At 44.8% G+C, this 21,712-nt stretch overlaps 1 protein-coding gene across 2 annotated transcripts in view; it reads left to right on the forward strand.

Moving 5' to 3' along the window:
- Positions 1-21,712, forward strand: part of SPATA7 (spermatogenesis associated 7) — a 408,620-nt gene that overhangs the window by 380,486 nt on the left and 6,422 nt on the right. The gene's annotated exons all lie outside the window — the stretch shown is intronic.

Genomic DNA, 21,712 nt, shown 5'->3' on the forward strand with positions numbered 1-21,712 from the left:
CTCTGCTTTCATTCTGGGGAAAAAGTTATCTGTGTGCCTGCATTGCCACTGCTGTTGTCTTCTGTCATTTTCACAAAAGGGGTGCAACCTTAGTTCGTCCTACTGAGACAGTAGAGCACATGGCAGTGAGGTGTAATGTAGTACATTTACAAGGTTCCAGAAGTTAATCATTGAAACCTTAAGAGACCACGTTGGTATGAAAGACATAGTACTGGGCTGGTTGAAATCCTGTCTAGCAAATCACTCTCAACTGATCAAGATTGCCATCTCCATCTCTAACCTGATTCCTGTAACACAAGGGGTTCCCCAAGAATCTGCTCCTAGTTGCCACCCTCTTCAGTCTATAATCTTGATTCATTGGGTTACAACATCAGTGGGTGTAGCATAACTTGTCACTAATATGCGGATACCATCCAGCTGTATTTGAAGATTTCCTCACCTTAGGACATAACTTACTGACTTCATCTCTCAATATCGCCTAATTCTGGATGGATAGCCATTGCCTCAAATTCAATTCCAATAAGATTGAGTTCCTACTTACTTTTTTTAAGTATGCCTCCAACCCAGTTCAAAACAACTTAGACCCCACTGGTATTTTAGATTGCACTCAGACTGCCATTAAAAGAACCAAATCATTGGGCTTCATCCTGGATAATCAATATAATTTTCATAAATACATGTATTGCATTTATTTACTGGGCAAAAGTGTTAATTAGCAGCTCAGACCTATAAGTTGAATCAACAGTTATTTACAAGAACAGGACATCGAAGAAGTAATCTGAGCCTTGGTACTTTCCAGATTAGTCTGTGTGAGTGAGATGTTCTTTGGCATCCCAAAATTCACTTTGCCCACTTAAAGCCACACTGCATGCTGCAGCCTGTTTTACCTCAGTGACAGGCCATTATAACCTCATCACTTTTGTACTTACCTCCTTTACCAAGGTCCCTCTCAAAGGCAGATCAACTGTTAAACTAGTGTATTTAGTTCACAAACTCTAACAATCCGAGTATACTAATTATCTTGCTATGAAACTAAAGGTTAGAGATGGAACTCACCGCCTGTGCATCTCTGGTCCTCTTGTGCTTGAAACCCCTGTATTCAACAAAAAAGCATATCCAAAAACATTAGTCTTTTCACCTCTAAGCCTAAACTTGAAATTCTTTAACTCATACTAAACATGCAATCACATCTTTTTTTGTACTCAAAACAGAAAACTTTCATGAGTCTTTTTCCTTCCTCTAGTTACCTCTTCCTTTTACAGAAACCTGACGCTTCACTTTTCTGGGAGAACCATTGGAAATTTCTATTGTGGAATATGCATGTAACTCCTCTGCTGTCTGTTAATTACATAGTTTATCTAATACACTCTTCATGTGACTGCGCCTTCATCCTTGTAATAAGTTGTGTATACAGTAGTATTGATCCTCATTTTAATACCCTGAGCTGGAATTCTCCACAGTTTGTTACTGCTTGTGTTTTAGTTCTGTATTTCTAAGTAAAGCGCTCTGTTGATCGTGAGCCTTTTACTTGCTATATAAAAACACTCGAGGTAAATTCTATGAAGGGGAGAAAGCACTCAGTTTAAATACAATATATTTGCGTGACCTACAACATCTCTAAGGTAGTCCATCTAGGGCTCTGTGAAAGTCTTGGGACTCTGCAGGTAAAGGCAAAGTGAAAGAAGTGGACAGTGTGTAGAAAGATAATAAAGGGCGAAGTAGGGATAAAGAACGTAACACGGAGGGGTTATTGAAAGATAGTTGAAGACCCCAAGGTTGATACCTACCCTTGGGTGTAGTAGGTGGATCCCAGCAAGGAAGGAGAAATAACAGAAGGTAATATGTTCTTCATGTTTATCCAGACCATCAGGGCAGACGAGCATGTCACAGGCATGAAGCCAGGAGTGGATGGGGCAGAAAGTGTGTGAGTCTCAACTGGGTCCCAACAGGTTAAATGGAAAGAGTGCACATGGAGTCAACTCAGTTCAGGCCCTCTGCTAGAATAGCCCTTTCAGCACTCATCCTCCTTATGGTGGAGAGACTTCACATGCGTTTGTCACAGCATCAACCTGGCCAAATTTGAAGTCTTGCCTCGTATCATACACAAAGGTGAGGGTATTTGGGAGAAAGTTTCCAGCACCGGATGCGCTCAGAAATCACCCAGTACCCATTCTAGTGTAACAATAAATTATTAATAATTGTTTTGAGACTCCAACAAAATGTGAAAAGTTCAACAGTCCATGTATTATCCTGAACATACAATTGATTGACTACACAGTTTTCAACACTTGCATATTGTTATAGATTAAACTCTATCTCATAAATGTTTAGTAATAAATGATATGCTATGTTGATAGAGTTCTTGAACTGATAATGTATTTCATCCAGTGCAGCCAACGTGTTTCACTGTGCAGAGCTCCTCAAGGCAACATTGGGGTGGAGCTCAGCTATGCCAGTGTCCTTACATGGTTTTAGGCCATATAAAACGACATCACTGCATGTATAAAAAAGTGAACTTTGTTTTTGTACAATTCAGACATGAGATAAGAGGCAATACGCTGGTGAAATGGCCAAATGGTTACAGGGAACCCTTGGTACTTAAAGTTCCTCCATCTGGATCAGTAAATGGGCCTCCAGAATTTGTCCTCAACGCAAGAGTATAGTCACTATCTGCTGAGCTGAAATCAGCATTATAGACACTCTCTTCACTGCTTCTTTCTTGGGCTTTTGCCTTTTTTTTGCCTTATTGTAATGGTCACGGAACGCAAGTACAGGAATAGGAGCACAAGGTTTCCCAATTGAACCATTTATTTTTCATCACTGCTGCACTCACATTGTTTCCTGCATGTCTTCTTCACCAAAAGCAACCAAGATCCTGCCACTCCTATAACTGCTCGTGTAGGACTTTCTTTAGATCTGCCCTGCCTTTCTGATGGACAGGGAAATGGTCTCTGATTCAGAGAGAAACTCCTGGTTGAGAAATGATGTTAGTATCACTGTTAAGCACAAGTCCTCCTCTATTGGATGGACATTCTGGTACGTGGATATACCCATGTTTTCCAGCTTCTGCACCTGATCTTCTGGGCCTTTAGGATGAACAGTCAATGCCATTGCACTTGAAAGGGACATGGGGATTCTTTGACAAGTCACTTTTAAGTTGTTGGACCAGTGGTCCCGTTCTTCTCCATCTTTCCCTCTGTAGCATTGACCCTTGTCAGACTAGATAAGCTGAGATGCAACACTTTCCATCTTTGTCTCAGAGGCTATTCCCGTTCTTCATGACAGCCCATTGTCTCATTTGTCCTATAACGTCAATTAAAACCCTCTCAACTTATTTATAAGAGTGAAAAGTCTTCCATTGGCTGTTGATGTGCAAATGAGGTTTGCCACTTAAGAAAATGGTCTGCCAGTGTTAGGCCTGTCACCCGCTTTGCAGCTGTAACTGGTGTTCGAGTTGCTTCTCCTGCTGTGTTTTGCCCGTATTGCTCTGGTCTCTGCTACTAATTTTTTGCTGCACTTGGGGTGTCCTGAGGTCTCCACAGTGGTGCCTTAGTTCATTGGCCTCCAGGTACCCTTAACAAAGATCTGAAAGATGTGACTTGAGCCCCATCACTGGGATGTAAGGACATTCACTCTTGGTTGGGGTAAAAGCCTTGTTTCGATCATACCTCATAAAGGGGGACATGGAATCGCAAAGCTCCTTGTACTAATCTCTTTTCTGCCCTAGACCCAAGGTGTACTAATGCACAGCTGCTGGCTCAATAGGAGTGCTCTCGTTCTGCATCCCGTTGGATCTTATTTCTTCCCAGAACCTCTCATTGTCTTCGCCTGAATTCTGTTTCTTTGGAAAGTGGTCACAGCAGTCTTGCTCCATGTCTGCTCAAAAGAAAGCTATGGCTTATTCTGTTGTTTAGAGCCCCATGCCATTGAAGCCCACATCGCTCCAGCTGCTGTACGAAGGGTTCAGAAAACACTTGGAACATTTGCGATTCCTGTCTCAGGGCAAGTGAAAAGGCCTAAGACAGTCGCAGAGCTTGGGAAGACACCACCATTCCAGAGCTGGCATACAGACCAGACGTTGTTTATCACTTCACAACATTTCCACAAGTGCACTGTATAATAACGTAGTTACATTTAATTATTGGTGCAAGAAAGCACGATTTAAACTGATCAAAAATGAGAAAATACTCCTAATAACTTAATTAACATCATAATTATGATCAGTTGATTAATACTATCAACAAGAGATCACCATCTTCTTATTGAAATGACACGTGTCTTACCTGGACCAAATATTTCACCTCTAGAGAAACTAAAGTAGATGTGTTCTTGACCTTGTAAATCTCAAGCCAGTGTCTAAACTATTAGTTTTAAACAAGCTCATTGATAATTGTGTGGCCATTCACTTTTGAAGCCACATAAACAAGTAAAATCTCTTGGGACTGTATTAATTTGGCATTATATATCAATGCAATATCCATCCTGTCACCGTGTAATGGATATATGGAGTCACTGCTAACCAGGATACCTGAGATGGATCTTTTCATCCAGCAACATGCACACGCAGCCCAGACCTAGATAAGCGTTCCATATCGAGAAGGCATCAACAGAGCAAAAGACCACTAAGATGGATAGCATCTTTCTCTCTTTAAATGAATCATATCAAGACAGAGAACTCTTTCTTTAGGATAGGTATGCCGATCTCTACCTGTTCACTCAATGGCACTAGTCTGCTGGCCCGATCATTAGGCTTCATTTCGCACTGACATTTCATTTTTTTATCATTTAAACAGCTTGACAAAAACTTCAATTTTTTTAGAATTTGAAGAAAAGTGAAAAGGCTTAATCTGCCGAGAAAACATCAGAGGGAGTTCAAGCTCTAATACTATGTTGAAGGACAATAACATACTAGAAAGTTAGCCAAAGCCATTCTAAGCTAAACAGTGTGCCTGGTGAGAGCTTTAAAAACCATGTAACATGTCCTCGTTTAAAACTGAATTGGCTCTGTCTTAAAACAAAAACACCTTTAAAATGTTTATGCAGCTGTTGTGGGAGCAGGGCCATGGCGAAAGGGTGTTAACAAAAAAATCGTAAATGACATGTGCGCATCTCTGTATATATTGGCACATAGACATTCATTTTGGGCATACAGGGCGCATTGATGGCATCAGGTTGCCCACTCATGGCAAATGTGGTAATTCTTGGGTTATTAGGATACCTATGTGCTTGATTTTCCCATCCCTCCTGGTTGTGTGTGTTTATCTCTGGACACCGAGTGCTCCAGGATTCATTTTGGGCGTTTAATCCTTAGCTAGTTCATTTCAGATGCTTGTGTTTTGAATTGCTTTTGCATTAAGATCAAATTAATAACATTGCTTTAATCCACTGTTGATCTCAGATTGTCTTTTCTCTTGTAGCCTATAGAAAGCAATACTTCTTACAACTACTTTTACTAACTATTTTCTTGAATACGAAAACTTTCTATTAACATATAATTGTTTGCCCTTTACAATTATTGCATTAGTGGATACCCACAATAAACCTTCATTTTCTTTATCTTGCTCCTGTACTCCTTGTATCCTTTACTCTTTTTTAATTATATCAATATCTTTTAGTATCTTGCTTCTGTCTTTGGGCACATTAATGAGTTTCATACAGCAGATATAGAGCCACGGGATATCACAGATATTTACGTTGATCTACTGAAAACATCGTTTTGTGGGTGAAGTAGCTACAAAATGTTTTGCTGCACTTTTTAGTATGCGTGGAATAAACGTGTCACCATGTGCCTATTGAACGCAATCCAGATATGTTCGCTTTGCTAATGCTTGTTCATTTGTATAGGTAACGTAATATAATTCATTTAATTAACAGAGAAGGCCCTTCCAGTCCTTGTTTAAACTATTCCCTGCTTTGATTACCTTTACTTTCTGTAGTCCATGACAACTAATTATTAGCTATATTTTTCGAAATGCTTTCGTTTACTTGCTTTAGAACATCGTTTCTGTTTAAAGAGGCTTTACCATTCTTACGTAAACCCACAACGACCACCATCCCTGCTCAAAGGAACAGAGCCTGGAAGAAAGCAAATGACCATCAAGAAAGGCCATGACCCACCACTGGCACTGATATGTCGTTACAAGGGTGGGACTTAGCAGAAACGTTTTTAAGTTTTGCAACAGTGTTACAAATCAGCTACAAGTTATCATCTTACAAAATATGTAAACAAATGCTGGATACATTATCGTTCTGAAGGAGACTCCTAGTTGCAGATTCCTTTTCTTTTGAATATCCTCATGCATCAGACTGGATCTGGAAACTTTTCAGCAGTATCTATGCATGCCAGTAGGTTGCACCGTACAGATCTGCACAGATGTTTTTCTGCTCCAGAAATGTTGTGCGGACCTATTAAGACGCCACTCCCACAGGCTGACGTCCGTTCCTTTCTTTTCGCAACACCTGACACTGATATGAAGCTCTCTTCTTTGTCTCTCAGAGACCTTTACCTCAAAAAATGAGTTGAAATTCAGCAGTGTGCAAAGCAATGTCACCCTAAAAATCACTGGTTTCAAGCCCTTTTAAGGACTGTCGCAAAAAGGTGTCTATGATCCCCATCAGGTGTGCCTTGGGTCGAGTTACAACTCTAAGGCCTGCAACGACTGCGCATCTAGAAAACCAAAGCTTATCCGAGACTGCAGGATGAAACTCTACACCAGCAAACATAAGAAGATAAGGGACCTGCCTAATTCGGTGGCCCAGTTCGGTTCTTGTTCTAGACATCGATGAAGCCATTTCTGAAGCCAGTCTTTGTTGCGATTTAATTCGTCCAGAAGTCCCAAAAAAAGCACAAAAAACTAAAACAGGTCTGGGCCCTCTCTCGCCACTCGCGTTCCCCTGGCTTTTGTTCTTGGTCCTGGAGTCCATCAACTTCTGAACCGATCCCACAACTGGTTCCAGCAAAACCAGGATTTTTCGGCCTGTCCGTCACTCCTAAATAGATCGTGGAGTTCTGCAAGGCCATGTTCCGGATCTTCAGATTTTTGCCTACACCCTCCGGCGCAACCTTGGGCCCCAGGGCCCAAGGAATCAAGAGGCTCTCCCTCTGGAGTATTGCCAACGGAATCGCCCGTGGAGCTTGTGTGACCCTCCAAGCCCATCACAATGCCTCCAGCATCAATTCTGATCCACGCCTCCGGCGCTGCATTACATACCAGTTCCTGGGACTTCGACGCCAGTGCCACATACCTCGCCTCTGGACAAGGAGATACTCATTGTATTCTCTGTCGGCGATGATCAGACCTTGACCGAAGCTGCCCCCATCTGATTTCGAGGCACTGCTTTCCCACTTGATTTTCCGCCTCCACAAAGGAGAGCACACAACTTACATTACCTTTTCCCCTCGGACTCAGACATCAATTATAAAGCAGCTAATGAGTTCGCTCAGGCTTATCATAGTGACACCTGGCACAATGAGTTGCAGGACCACTTTGGCCTTGATATCTACCCTAAATCAGGTCTTGTAGAAAAGTGCCCTCTTTCTTGACATGGTTATCCCCATTTTCTGCCTGTTGTCAGTGTGTTTGACTGTGTTCACTGGGATCCTGCTAACCAGGACCCCAGTGATTATGCTCTCTCCTCTAAATTTGGTTGCTTCTAACCTTTCTACCCACGAGTGGCAGGCTGGTGCCCCCATGTAAGTCCCTAGTATATGGTACCTAGGTACCCAGGGCATTAGGGTTCCAGGGGATCCCTATGGGTGCATCAGTTATTCTGCCACCCATAGGGAGCCCATGCAAAGGGTTCAGCAGGCCTGCCATTGCAGTCTGCATGAACCGGATGCACGCATCCGTTTTCACTACAGGTCACTGCACCAGGTCACTGTAAGTCACCCCTATGGTAGCCCTCTCAGCCCAGAGGGCAGGGTGCAGGTACCTGTGTGTGTGTGAGGGCACCACTGCACTAGCAGAGGTGCCCCCACTAACTCCAGCTCCATTTAACTGGACTTCGTGAGTGTGGGGACGGCATTTTACGCATGTACTGAACATAGGTCACTACCTATGTCCAGCTACATAATGGTAACTCCGAACCCGGGCATGTTTGATGTAAAACATGTCCGAATCATACCCCAATACTGTTGCAATTATTGGAAGTATGATCCCATGCACTCTGTGGGCTCCTTAGAGGACCCCCAGCATTGCTACCGCCAGTCTTGCAGGGTTTTCACAGGCAGCCTAGCTGGTGCCACTCTTCAAATAGGTTTCTGCCCTCCTGCTGCTTGATCTGATCAAGCCCAGGATGACAAAACAATGGATTTCCTTTGGGAGAGGAGGTAACATCCTCTCCCTTTAAAAATAGGTGTGACTGACTTGGGAGGAGTAGCCTCCCCAAGCCACTGGTTTTGCTTTGAAGGACACATTTGGTGTCCTCCATGCATAAACCAATCCATACCGGTTCAGGGACCCCCCTGTCCCTGCTCTGGCACGAAACAGGGTGAGGGAAAGGGGAGTGACCACTCCCCTGTCCATCACCAGCCCAGGGGTGCTGCCCAGAGCTCCTCCAGAGGGTCCCTGGGTTCTGCCATCTTGATTTCAAGGTTGACAGGGAACTCTGGGAGGATTTGAGTGGCCAGGCCAGGGAGGTGACGTCAGAGGCACCCTCTGATAGGTAGTTATCTTGGTTAGGTGACCAAGCCCCTTCTTTGGGCTATATAGGGTCTTCCTCTGGGGTGGGTCCTCAGATTCAGCTTGCAAGACTCCAGCAGGACTCCTCTGCAACCTCTGCTTCGATGTCTGGCCCCAGGAACTGCAACTGGACCCTCCAGGAACCTACAAGCCTCAGATCCATGAGGAAGACTCTTCTACAACATTGTATCTGGAACTCCTGCCAATTTTGCAACATTTCACCGGCTCTGCATCCTAAGAGGACTGCAACTCTTCAGCCTGCACGAGAAGAAGAAGGAATCTCCCTTGGGGTGTAGGCATCACTTCCCTGTAAGTACAGGTGCCTGGCTGCATCGACGACCGACTGCGTGGATCTCCCCTTATCCTGAGTGGCATGGGTTCTGCAACACGGGTGGTGGTCCAGAGAGTCTCCCTTGGTCCTCTCTACCAACTGTCGCACTTTGGTGGTCGTAAGTCCTTTCCACTCCACGCAAGACAGTACCCCGTGCACCGCATCCTTTGCAGCTGCCAAGGCTTGTTGCTTCTCCTCCAAGGGGAACTTCAGACGATGTGTAGCTCCAGCCCCCAGCACTCCCTCCTGCAACTTCTGGACCTTTGCATGGTCCTCAGGCGACGTGGGAGTAACTTCTGTGGTAGTGCATGGGCTGCTCCAACAACGTCTGTGTCTCTGTAGGGTGGGGCACCTGTGGGTACTGCCTCTGCTCCTGTGGGCCTTCTGCGACATGGAGGTTCCCCTGTGACTCCCCCTCCAGGGTAGAGTCCTACTGGACCTTGCTGGTCTCCGGCAGCACCCCTTTCCCTTCAACCACAAGTTTGCCTTTGCCAAGGCTTGTTGTTGGAAATCCTTCACCGACACTCATCTGCAATCCAGCTTCCAGCGTGGGACACCTTTTGCATGCATCAGTAACTCTTCTCCAGCTTCGGTGCTGCAGTGCTGACCTGTCTCCCTTCTTCGTCAACCAATTCCAAAAAGTACCTCTGGATGGGTAGTATCTCCTACTTCCCCCTGGACTCCACAGACACATCTGGACTCTTTTCACAGGTCTCCATCTTCAGTTTTTCACTGCTGGTTCCTTGCAGGCTGTTCTGGGTGTCTTCATTTTCTTATTTTCTTCCTTTGGGGTGGTTATAGGGAAATCCAGTGTTTTACTCCAGCATTCCTGGTCGCTGGGGGTTTGGGCTCGCCCTAGGGCTGATGTTGCATATTGCTATTTAACACTGTTTTCTAACCCTTTTTATGCCTCTTACTGTTTATGAGTGTGTGTGTTTGTGTGTGTGTGTGTGTATATATATATATATATATATATATATATATATATATATATATATATATATATATAATGTGTGTGTTCGATGGCATGTGTAGCTGCAGATACACATGCTGTGCACTGTTGCTGCCATCTAGTGTTGGGCTCGGAGTGTTACAAGTTGTTTTTCTTCGAAGAAGTCTTTTCGAGTCACAGGACCGAGTGACTCCTCCCTTTCGGCTCCATTGCGCCTGGGCGTCGACTCCATCTTAGATTGTTTTATTTCCGCCATCGGGTTCGGACGTGTTCCTCTTCGCTCCGTAATTCGAATCGGGAAAACTTAGAAAAACATCCAAATCCGTCGGTATTGTTTGCGTTCAGGAGCGGTTTAGTATAGTTACATCGGCACCGACGACACAACCGCTTCGGCGGTCCTTTGGGGCTTCCGCACTTAACCGAGGCCTGGTCGGCCCGACCACACCCGTCATCGAAGACTCATGGACCGGACCCCCTTCCGCTTCTGTCCGACGTGTCACGCCAAGTATCCTTATACAGACCAGCATCGAGTCTGTAATCTGTGTTTGTCGCCAGAACACAGAGAGGATATTTGGGAGGTCTGCAAAACTTTTCGATCCAAGAAGACCTTAAGAGATCGACACGTAAGACGTTTGCAGATGGCATCGAAGTCGACACAACACCTCGACGTCGAGGAGGAAGGAATGAGAATTTTGATTCAGGGTTCGGATTCGGATGACTCCGACGGAGAACGGCCACCGACGGCGGCGCAAAAAGTGACTAAACCTGCCCAGTCCCAGACCCAAAGTCAAATAAAGAAACAAAAGGCCTCGGGGACGCCACTGCCGGAAGACCATGGCTCGACCCACAAGAAAGGCGGTGACCAAATACCATCATCGGCACTGAAAAAGGCCAAGTTAGTGCTGAAGTCTTCCGACTCAGGTCGAGTAACCGGCACCGAAAAGAGTTAACATTGATTGGTCGAGTCGAGCAAGCCTCGAAAGAGCCTCTCGGAGCCGAGACCAACAGTATCTATGGGGCTTTCGGTACCGAGAAAACCGGCTTCAGAGCTGAAAAAGACTTCCTATACGGTAGAGCAGGGGCTCTCTCACAACTCAAAGAGAGGCACAGATTCGAGCAGGAACTGGATTTGGAAGAGCTTGAGCAGACTCAACCAAGGCTACAAATCCAAAAAGACACAGGGAAAATACAAACCATCCCTCCGCTCAAGTTTGAGAAAACTGGCTTTTCAAGAGACTGAAACTGAGCAACCAAAAGCCAAAGTGGTTAGAGAAAGGTCACCACTCCCACATTTCTCACCACAAACGTCACCACTTCACTCGCCACAACTGTCACCAGTGGGTACACCAATGGACCAGTCACCCACACGTACTGGGATGACGCAGGACGATGCAGACACCTGGGATCTATACGACCCACCAGCTTCAAAGCCTTCACCTCCAGAGGATAGCACATCTTACACGCAAGAACTGGCCAGAGCAGCGACATTTCACAATGTTACCATGCATTCAGAACCAGTGGAGGATGACTTTCTGTTTAACACTCTGGCATCCACGCACGCTTCGTATCAAAGCCTGCCAATGTTACTGGGCATGCTTAAGCATGCACAACAGGTTTTCCAAGAACTAGTGAAAGGAAGGGCCATCACACCAAGGGTCGAGAAAAAATATAAACCTCCCCCGTCAGACCCTGTGTCTATTACACAACAGCTCCCTCCAGACTCGGTTGTAGTGAGGGCCGCAAGAAAGCGGGCAAATTCACAATCGTCAGGGGATGCGCCACCCCCTGATAAAGAAAGCTGCAAGTTCGACGCAGCAGGAAAGAGTGGCATTGCCAATTCACAAGCCCTCCTTGCCCGTTACGACAGAGCACATTTGGACGAGATGCAGGATATTATCCAACATCTACCAAAGCAGCATCAAAAGCGTGCTCAACAGGTGGTGGAGGAGGGACAGGCCATCTCCGCTCTGCACTGGACTCTGCTGATACAGCAGCACGGTCTGTCAATACAGCAGTTACCATCAGGAGGCATGCATGGCTACGAAGTTCTGGTTTTAAGCCAGAGATCCAGCAAGCGGTATTAAATATGCTGTTCAACCAACACCAACTATTTGGGCCGGAGGTGGACACCGCAATAGAGAAGATGAAGAAGGACACACACACGGCCAAAGCCATGGGCGCGCTCTATTCTTCTCAATATAGGGGAACATTTAGGAAGCCACAGTTTAGGGGAGGGTTTAGACACCAACCCTCAGAGCCATCCACCTCCCAAACAAAACCCACTTACCAGTCTCAGTACCAGAGAGGGGGGTTTCGTGGTTCCTACAGGGAACAGTGCCCAAGAGGAAGGGGAACATTTCAGCCTGCCAAGCAGACCCCTAGTAGCAAGCAGTGACTTCATTGTCACACTCCCCCAACACACATCACCAGTGGGGGGGAGATTAACAAGATACCACAGCAATTGGTCAGACATTACCACAGACACATGGGTTCTATGATTTATCCAACATGGTTACTGCATAGAGTTCACAAATTTCCCTCCAGACGTTCCCCCAAGAACACAAAATGTCAGCACAACATCTAGACCTACTACAAATAGAGGTGCAAGCACTACTAGCAAAACAAGCCATAGAAATAGTACCCCATCATCAGAAAGGAACAGGGGTTTACTCCCTATATTTCCTTATTCCCAAAAAAGACAAAACATTAAGGCCAATTCTAGATCTCAGAACGTTAAATCTCTTCATCAAATCAGACCATTTCGACATGGTAAGACTACAGGACGTAGTTCCCTTACTAAAACAAGGATAATACATAGCAACACTGGATTTAAAGGATGCGTATTTTCACATACCCATTCATCCATCTCACAGGAATTACCTCAGATTTGTAATACAGGGCAACCATTACCAATTCAAAGTATTGCCCTTCGGGATAACAACAGCACCCAGAGTATTTACAAAATGCCTAGCGGTAGTAGCAGCTCATATAATGAGACATCACATGCATGTATTCCTGTATCTAGACGACTTGGTAATAAAATCCAATACTCAACACCAGTGTCAAAGTCACACGCAGTACGTAATAGATACTCTACACAAACTAGGGTTTTCTATAAATTACCAGAAATCTCACTTGCAACCATCCCAATTACAACAATACTTGGGAGCCACACTCAACACACAAAAAGTGATTGCCACTCCAAGTCCACAAAGAGTTAAATCGTTTCAAAATATAATATAAGCATGCAACCAAACCAACAATACACAGTCAGGTTTGTAATGAAACTACTAGGCATGATGTCCTCATGCCTCGCTATTGTCCCAAACGCACGACTAAACATGCAGCCCTTACAACAGTGCCTAGCAAAACAATGGACGCAGGCACATGGTCAACTTTAAGATTTAGGGGGTCATTCTGACCCTGGCGGCCGGTGGCCGCCAGGGCCACCGACCACGGGAGCACCGCCAACAGGCTGGCGGTGCTCCCGAGGGCATTCTGACCGCGGCGGTTCAGCCGCGGTCAGAAAGGGTAAACCGGCGGTCTCCCGCCGGTTTACCACTGCCCGTTGGAATCCTCCAAGGCGGCGCAGCTTGCTGCGCCGCCGAGGGGATTCCGACCCCCCCTACCACCATCCAGTTCCCGGCGGTCCGCCCGCCGGGAACCGGATGGCGGTAGGGGGGGTCGCGGGGCCCCTGGGGGCCCCTGCAGTGCCCATGCCACTGGCATGGGCACTGCAGGGGCCCCCGTAAGAGGGCCCCTACAAGTATTTCACTGTCTGCTTGGCAGACAGTGAAATACGCGACGGGTGCAACAGCACCCGTCGCACCTTCCCACTCCGCCAGCTCGATTACGAGCCGGCATCCTCGTGGGAAGGGAGTTTTTCCCTGGGCTGGCGGGCGGTCTTTTGGCGACCGCCCGCCAGCCCAGGGGAAACCTCAAAATACCCACCGCGGTCTTCCGACCGCGGTACGGTATTTTGGCGGCTCCTGCCGGGCGCGCGGTGACCGCGTCCGGCGGGAGTCAGAATGACCCCCTTAGTGTTGATAAACCGCCAAACACAATCTTCGCTTCAATGGTGGAACCCTGTCAATTTAAACAAAGGGCGGCCATTTCAAGACCCAGTGCCTCACGCCATTATCACAACAGACGCTTCCATGATTGGGTGGGGAGCACACCTCAACAATCATAGCATCAAGGTCAATGGGACAATCAACAAAAACAACTTCACATAAATCTCTTAGAACTACTAGCAGTCTTTCTAGCACTAAAAGCCTTTCAACCCCTTCTAGTCCACAAACACATTCTTGTCAAAACAGACAATATGACAACAATGTACTATTTAAACAAACAGGGGGGGACACACTCGTCACAACTGCGTCTCCTGGCACAAAAAAAATGGCATTGGGCAATTCACAACAACATTCACCTGATAGCACAATATATACCAGGCATTCACAATCAGTTAGCCGACAATCTCAGTTGAGATCAACAGCTAACTCACGAGTGGGAAATACATCCCCAGATTATAAAAGGTTACTTCTACCGCTGGGGGACACCAGACATAGATCTGTTTGCAACAAGACAGAACGCAAAATGCCAAAACTTCCCATCCAGGTACCAACACCCTGGCAGTCCAAGGGCAATGCTCTATGGATTAGTTGGTCAGGGATATTTGCTTACGCTTTTCCCCCTCTCCCGCTCATTCCTTTCCTAGTCAACAAACTGAGTCAAAACAAACTCAAACTAATACTCATAGCACCAACGTGGGCTCGCCAACCGTGGTACACCACACTGTTGGACTTCTCGGTAGTACCACGAATCAAACTCCCAAACAGACCAGATCTGTTAACACGTCACAAACAACAGATCAGACACCCCAATCCAGCATCGCTCAACCTAGCAATCTGGCTCCTGAAGTCTTAGAATTTGGATATCTAAACCTTTCAAATTAATGTATGGAAGTCATTAAACAGGCAAGAAAACCGACAACAAGGCATTGTTATGCTAATAAATGGAAAAGGTTTGTTTTCTACTGCCAAGCAAATCAAATCACGCTATTAGAGGCCTCCATACAAAACATTGTGAGTTACTTACTACACTTGCAAAAAGCGAATCTCGCTTTTTCTTCCATTAAAATTCATCTCACTACAATATCTGCTTGCCTGCAGATTAAACATACAAAGTCACTTTTTTAGAATCCCAGTTATTAAAGCATTTATGGAAGGACTGAAAAGGATCATACCTCCAAGAACCCCACCAGTACCCACGTTGAATCTCAATATTGTACTTACACAACTCATGGGTCCACCATTTGAACCCATGCATTCTTGTCAAATCCAATTCTTGACTTGAAAAGTAGCTTTTCTAATAGCCATCACTTGATTACGAAGAGTTAGCGAAATTCAGGCGTTTACTATCCAAGAACCCTTTATACAAATACACAAACATAAAGTGGTTCTCCGTACAAACCCACATTTTTTACCAAAAGCCATATCACCGTTTCATCTAAACCAAACAGTTGAACTCCCAGTCTTCTTCCCACAACCAGACTCGGTAGCAGAAAGAGCACTACATACATTAGACATAAAAAGAGCGCTAATGTATTACATAGACAGAACAAAAGCATTTCGTAAAACTAAACAATTGTTCGTTGCTTTCCAAAAACCCCATGCCGGTAACCCAATATCCAAACAGGGCATAGCCAGATGGATAGTCAAATGTATTCAGGCCTGTTACCTCAAAGCTAAAAGAGAATTACCCATTACACCAAAGGCACACTCCACTAGAAAGAAAGGAGCCACAATGGCCTTTCTAGGTAATATACCAATGACAGAGATTTGTAAAGCAGCGACCTGGTCAACACCTCATACCTTTACTAAGCGTTACTGTGTAGATGTGTTAGCAACACAACAAGCCACTAGGACAGGCTCTATTAAGAACATTATTTCATACAACTTCAACTCCTACAGGCTGACCACCGCTTTCGGGAGGATTACTGCTTTGTAGTCTATGCACAGCATGTGTATCTGCAGCTACACATGCCATCGAACGGAAAATGTCACTTACCCAGTGTACATCTGTTCGTGGCATGTTGCGCTGCAGATTCACATGCGCACTCCCACCTCCCCGGGAACCTGTGGCAGTTTTAGTTGCACTTAAATTGTATATATATGTAAATAAATATTCCTTTACCGCAAACTATGTACATACATATCTACTCCATTGCATGGGCATCTTTAGTATCCTCATTCTACCAACTCCTACCTCACCCTATGCAGGAAAAACAATCTAAGATGGAGTCGACGCCCATGCGCAATGGAGCCGAAAGGGAGGAGTCACTCGGTCCCGTGACTCGAAAACACTTCTTCGAAGAAAAACAACTTGTAAACACTCCGAGCCCAACACTGTATAGACAGAAAGAACTTTATATCTGGTGTCAACAGGTGTGCAACTCCACCACGGACCCTGCTGCATAGAGGGCCTCATAGGCCAAACTAGCCCCATTCAGATAAACCCAAAAGGCGGTGCACCGCCAAATACGCAAACACGTAGATTGTAATAGGAGTCCAGTACTCCAGTAGTAGAAATGAAAAGATCCTCCTTTTTAATATTGTTAAAGTCCACTGCTTGATATTCGCACAATTCCGTACATACATCAATGGGTGCAGTAAAATGACAGCCAACGCGTTTCGCCCACCAAAGGGGCTTCTTCAGGGCTGTAATACAACATAGGACAAGAGTGTACAAATTGTAATACATAGTAAGAACCTATTTACATGGAGGCACAAACAGTGAAAGTAAAAATAGACAATGATTCGCAATGAACAGAATAAGTAAGGATACGTTTTTGCGTACCAACACAGAATGAGACACCCTACACTGTAAAATACAAATATTAGAAAATGCACAAAAGTGCCACAATAATATAGTATCTAAATAACATGTAACATAAAAGCCCGGAACAAATGTATATAGCTAATACCAAGAGGGAACAGGAAAGGTGGCGAGGAACATATCCAAATTACAAAAAGCGTGAAGATAAAATAAAATAAAATAAAGGTGTCACCCAGTGCATGACCCTGATATTGTGCTGAAAGAACAGAAGTGAGAGAGACGTATTGAGGTAGAAAATGTTAAGATGAGACACCGTTAAGACAAAATAACACCTACGTACCAATTATTACAATGAAGATTAAGTATAGAATAATGTAAGGAAAGTGCTAATGAAAAAAAGAGAGAAGGCGTACCGGAACAGTAACCAGTCAGTCACAGAAATCGAGTCCAAATGATAAATGGAATACCTAATGAAGGAAAACACAAATCAATCGAATTAACAAAAGAAAGTGGACTTTAACAATATTAAAAAGGAGTATCTTTTCATTTCTACTACTGGAGTACTGGACTCTTATCACACTCTACGTGTTTGCGTATTTGGCGGTGCACCGCCTTTTGGGTTTACCATTCTAGATACGGTTCATTTTTGTGCCATTTCCCCAGAGAAAGAGAGTCCATAACATTCATGCTATGATCCTGATGAGGTTGACTCTGAGGCTGCTTGTACTGATGGCCTCCTGCAGTCCTGCTGGTCGAGCACACCAAGTAGCATATGCAGGCTCTGCAATTGGACCTGAAGTCTTGGTGGGCCCAGCATCATTGGGCCCTCTCCGACTACATCCAGATTTCAGAAGAGACTACAAAAGATCTGCATGGGTGGCTACTGTACTGGGATTGGGTCAGCAAGATATCCCTCTCCATTACCCACCAAAAGCTTATAATGGTGGTCACTAGACTGCTGCTGGGATGGGGTGGCTGTCTGAGGCAGAGGTCAGGGATCTCGGGTCTTCCATGGAGTCCTGGCTCCATTTCAACCTTGTGGAGCTGAGGGCTATCTGCTTGGTGCTGAAAGCCTTCCTTCCATCCATCAAGAGGAGGCTGGAAGGTGCTCATGGACAACAACACCGCCATGTCATACTGCAACGTACAGAGCAGGATGGGGTCACAGACCCTGTGCCAGGAAACTTTGCACCTCTGGAAGTGACATGAACACTAGAAAATCTTCTTGGTGGTGACCCACCTACAAGGATCACTGAATGTCAAGACTGACAAGTCCAGTCATCCGCGCCTAGGGGATCACAAGTGGCAATTACACCCGAAGACGGCAATGTCTCTTCCCTGAAAGGGAAGAACCTTGGCTGGATGTGTTCATCACCGCAAAAAATGCACAATGTCAGTACTTCTGCATGTTGCAGTTTCTAAGGCGGAATGCTGGACTCCTGCATGCTCTTCCACTCTTGCCCCAGTTTTGCCAAAAATTCAGAACACACCGAGCCCAAGTAGTCCTAGTGTTTCCAGATTAGTCATGGAGAGTATGCTATCCAGAACTCCAAGGCATGAGCATCTGTTTTCCAATCAGACTGCGCCTTTGGAAGGATCTGCTGTTGCAGCAGCTGAGCAGGATTCTGCATCCAGACCATCGCAGCCTACATCTTCATGCTTGGATATAGGCAGCGACAGCTGGACATCTTCGACCATCCTGCAGAGGTTATTTTGGCAGCCAGGGGTCCCTAGACAAAAACTGTATACTCCTGTTGTTGGGGCGAGATTGTGACTTGGATTGGTAATTGGTAGATAGACCCCCCTCCAGGGCAAGTTATCCAACGTTTTGTTGTTTTTGTTCCTAGCTTGGCAAGGCCTTGCTGTGGTTACAGTTAAAAGGTATCTTTTGTCTTTTTCTGTGTTTTTTTAAGTTACTAAATCAGCATTCTTTGTTTAAGTCTAGAAGTACATATGCAATTTTTGAAAGGGTTACTTTTGTTTCCTTCCTCCCCCTTCATTATGTCATTGTCAGCCCTGAACTTGGTCCTCACTTTTCTGATGTGCACTCTATTTGACCCACTTCACAGCCACTTCCTTGCGGCTCCTGACCGTGAAGACAGTGTTCCTCATCACTATAACATCGGTAGTGTGTGAGCGAGCCTCAGCCTCTCTGTGTTCACCCACCATACACCACTTTCTTCCCAGAACAAACTGGTTTTGCATATGCAGACTTCTTGATTGTCTAAGGTTGTGATTCAGTTGCAAATGGATCAAAACGTCACCTTGTTGGCGTTCTGTGCTGAGCCTTACCCTTCAAAGGAGGAGAGGAAACTCCATCACTTAGATCCCAAGAGAGCAATGAGCTTATACATGGGCGTCCCTCCATATGTTCACAAATCGCTATTGTCTGGACAGTTAGAAGGGCTCTTTACCTACTTGGTCCTGCATGGGCTCTCTGGTCTGAGACCATTCATAGATCCACCCCTGAATAGATACTGTTTTGGTATCTATTCAAACAGTGAGAAATCGGTGGCTAGAAGTCTCCTTCAGAAGAACAAGTTACTTATCTTCTGTAACGCTATTTCAGGTAGAGAAACTTTCTGGCCACAGATTGCTCACCTACCATCTCATCCTCCCCATTCAATGATTGGGCTTCAGATCCCAAGTCTAGAAATCTGTACACTGGTCACACCAATTTACTTTTGGGGCTCTGCGCCTGGAGGCACAGACAGTTTTGAAAACAGCTGAGATCACCGTGTGGGAGTGGTGCCTTTATAGGCCCTGCCTGTCATTTCCAGAGTGAAACATCATCGGTACAGAGCCTTATGGTGCCACCCAATGGCGCACAGAGGTAATGATGAAAAGTTTCCAGATACAGTCTGACACCTGGGGGAATATTCAAAAGGTGAAGAATCTGCGGATAGATGGAGTCTCTACCAGAAAGAGCATTACTTAAAGTAAACTTGTTCATTCTGTAGTATCATATTGTTGGTCATTGTTTGATGTCAAGAGCTCTATTATCCACATGCTGATGTTTGTGGAATTTTCACACTGTTACAAATAATACATTACACATGGAAACTGAAATCTAGTAATATGTTGAATATGGAAGCTTGCACCATAACGCTATCAGGAATATTATAGGTGCCAATGAAAGTTAAACCTCTTAAACTATGTTTGTGAAGATTCTTAGAATTATCTAGAATATACCACCCATCCCATCTACACAAGCTACATCCTAAGTCATGTGTGCCTCATAGGTGGCAAGTTCTTTATCCAAGGTCCACATGCATGCCTAATTGGTCTCTAGGAGAATACCTCTAAACTGACACCAGTCATTACAAACCTAGTAGTGTTTCTGTGGACATCCCCTGGCTGTGTGTACCAGCCTTTCCAGACTCATACAGCAATCCATCCCCTTCCTCCACCCCTCGAATGGTGGAGGCTCTGGATCATTCCATGCTCAGGCAATGTCACCTTTGGTCACCAGAAGACCAAGGCACAGCAAGGCCATTTATATCTGTTACTGTCTATATCGACTATGGTGTGCAAGAGTGTCATTGTGAAGCCACCAACCCAGAACCCCTGCCTCAGTTACACAGGCAAGTAGGCACTCCCTTCCAAAAGGGGACTATTTTCTCACAAAAGAAACAGTTTGCATTAAGTCTCTGTTTTGCTTTAACTAATGACCGAGCTGACAGATATCTCTGGAATGCACTTCTAGGTTCAAAGAAGACATTTATTATTATTTCACCACGAGGTTCCTAAAAAAGGAGATTAGTAGGTCGAAAGCACACGTTTAAAATTAGTCTCAGCAATGAAAAGAAAATATACCCAAAATGATTCTCAACTGTAATGTACACAGCAAATATGTGTAGTTCTGATTATGCAAAGCAAAGAATAAAGTAAAAATTCATCACCGTAGGGCCTGCCAAGCTCCTCATCTTTCTCATGCCAGCAAGAAGATGACCCCGTTCAACTGCGAGAAAGATACCTCCACCCTCACAGGACAGATATGTCAGGCATTCTAAGTCTAATCCTAACCGAGGTCTTGGAAATTCCACCTCTCCTGAGCAGGGCCACCTTTTTATATCTTAAAGAATCAGAGAGGTCTTTCTGGAAAAAAAAACTCCCATAAAAAAGAAATATTCAAACATGCTGGCTAATGTAGGTCAAAGTTGAAAGGAACGTGTTGAGAATTGGCCAACATCCTAAGGCATTTCTCCCAGTGCCAAACCGTTCCCTGCTTGCACAAAAAACAGTCTGGTACATTCTTTTTGTGCTGACTGACTGTTCGGTGATAATATGTCCTGGCTCTTCGGTGAGAAAGAATACGGAAAAAACAAGCACAATTTTCAATGTGGAAAAACACAGAGGGCTTTAACATAGCAATGTCTAACACCACGATAAAGTCAATAGGCAGCTAAACTGAATACAAAATGCAATCTGCGAACAATAGACAGCTAATCCAGGTGCAAAGTAGTGCAACACAGTCAGTGGTCAAAAACACATATTTCACTACAGTCACCACAATGGGACAAGCATCTCAAAGAAAGTGGAGTTACCACCTTCTGTTTCAGCGGCTGTATGGAATAATTTATTGAAAATAATAATACACCAATATATTGGTCAGGCTTTTGCTTCTGAATCCAGAGAGTAGCTGCAAGATATACACAGCATATATATATCTACAAATGCTGTTGAAAACTTATTAGTGGTGAATGACCTATTTTTGATGATTTAGCAGATGTTTCATCAATTTCTTTGCATGGGGAGAATATCCCAGATGTAGAAAGAAGAGGGGAATCTGATGGGGTAAGAGTAAAAAAATTGCTACTATGAGTAACTTTTTTGGGTTCCCGGCCTTACAATGGATATTAATATTGTAATTGACATCTAAGCTGTATGTGGGTCTAACTTGCAATGTTT

The sequence above is a fragment of the Pleurodeles waltl genome, chromosome 9 (assembly GCF_031143425.1).
Source record: "Pleurodeles waltl isolate 20211129_DDA chromosome 9, aPleWal1.hap1.20221129, whole genome shotgun sequence".
In the NCBI taxonomy this organism is placed as follows: domain Eukaryota; kingdom Metazoa; phylum Chordata; class Amphibia; order Caudata; family Salamandridae; genus Pleurodeles; species Pleurodeles waltl.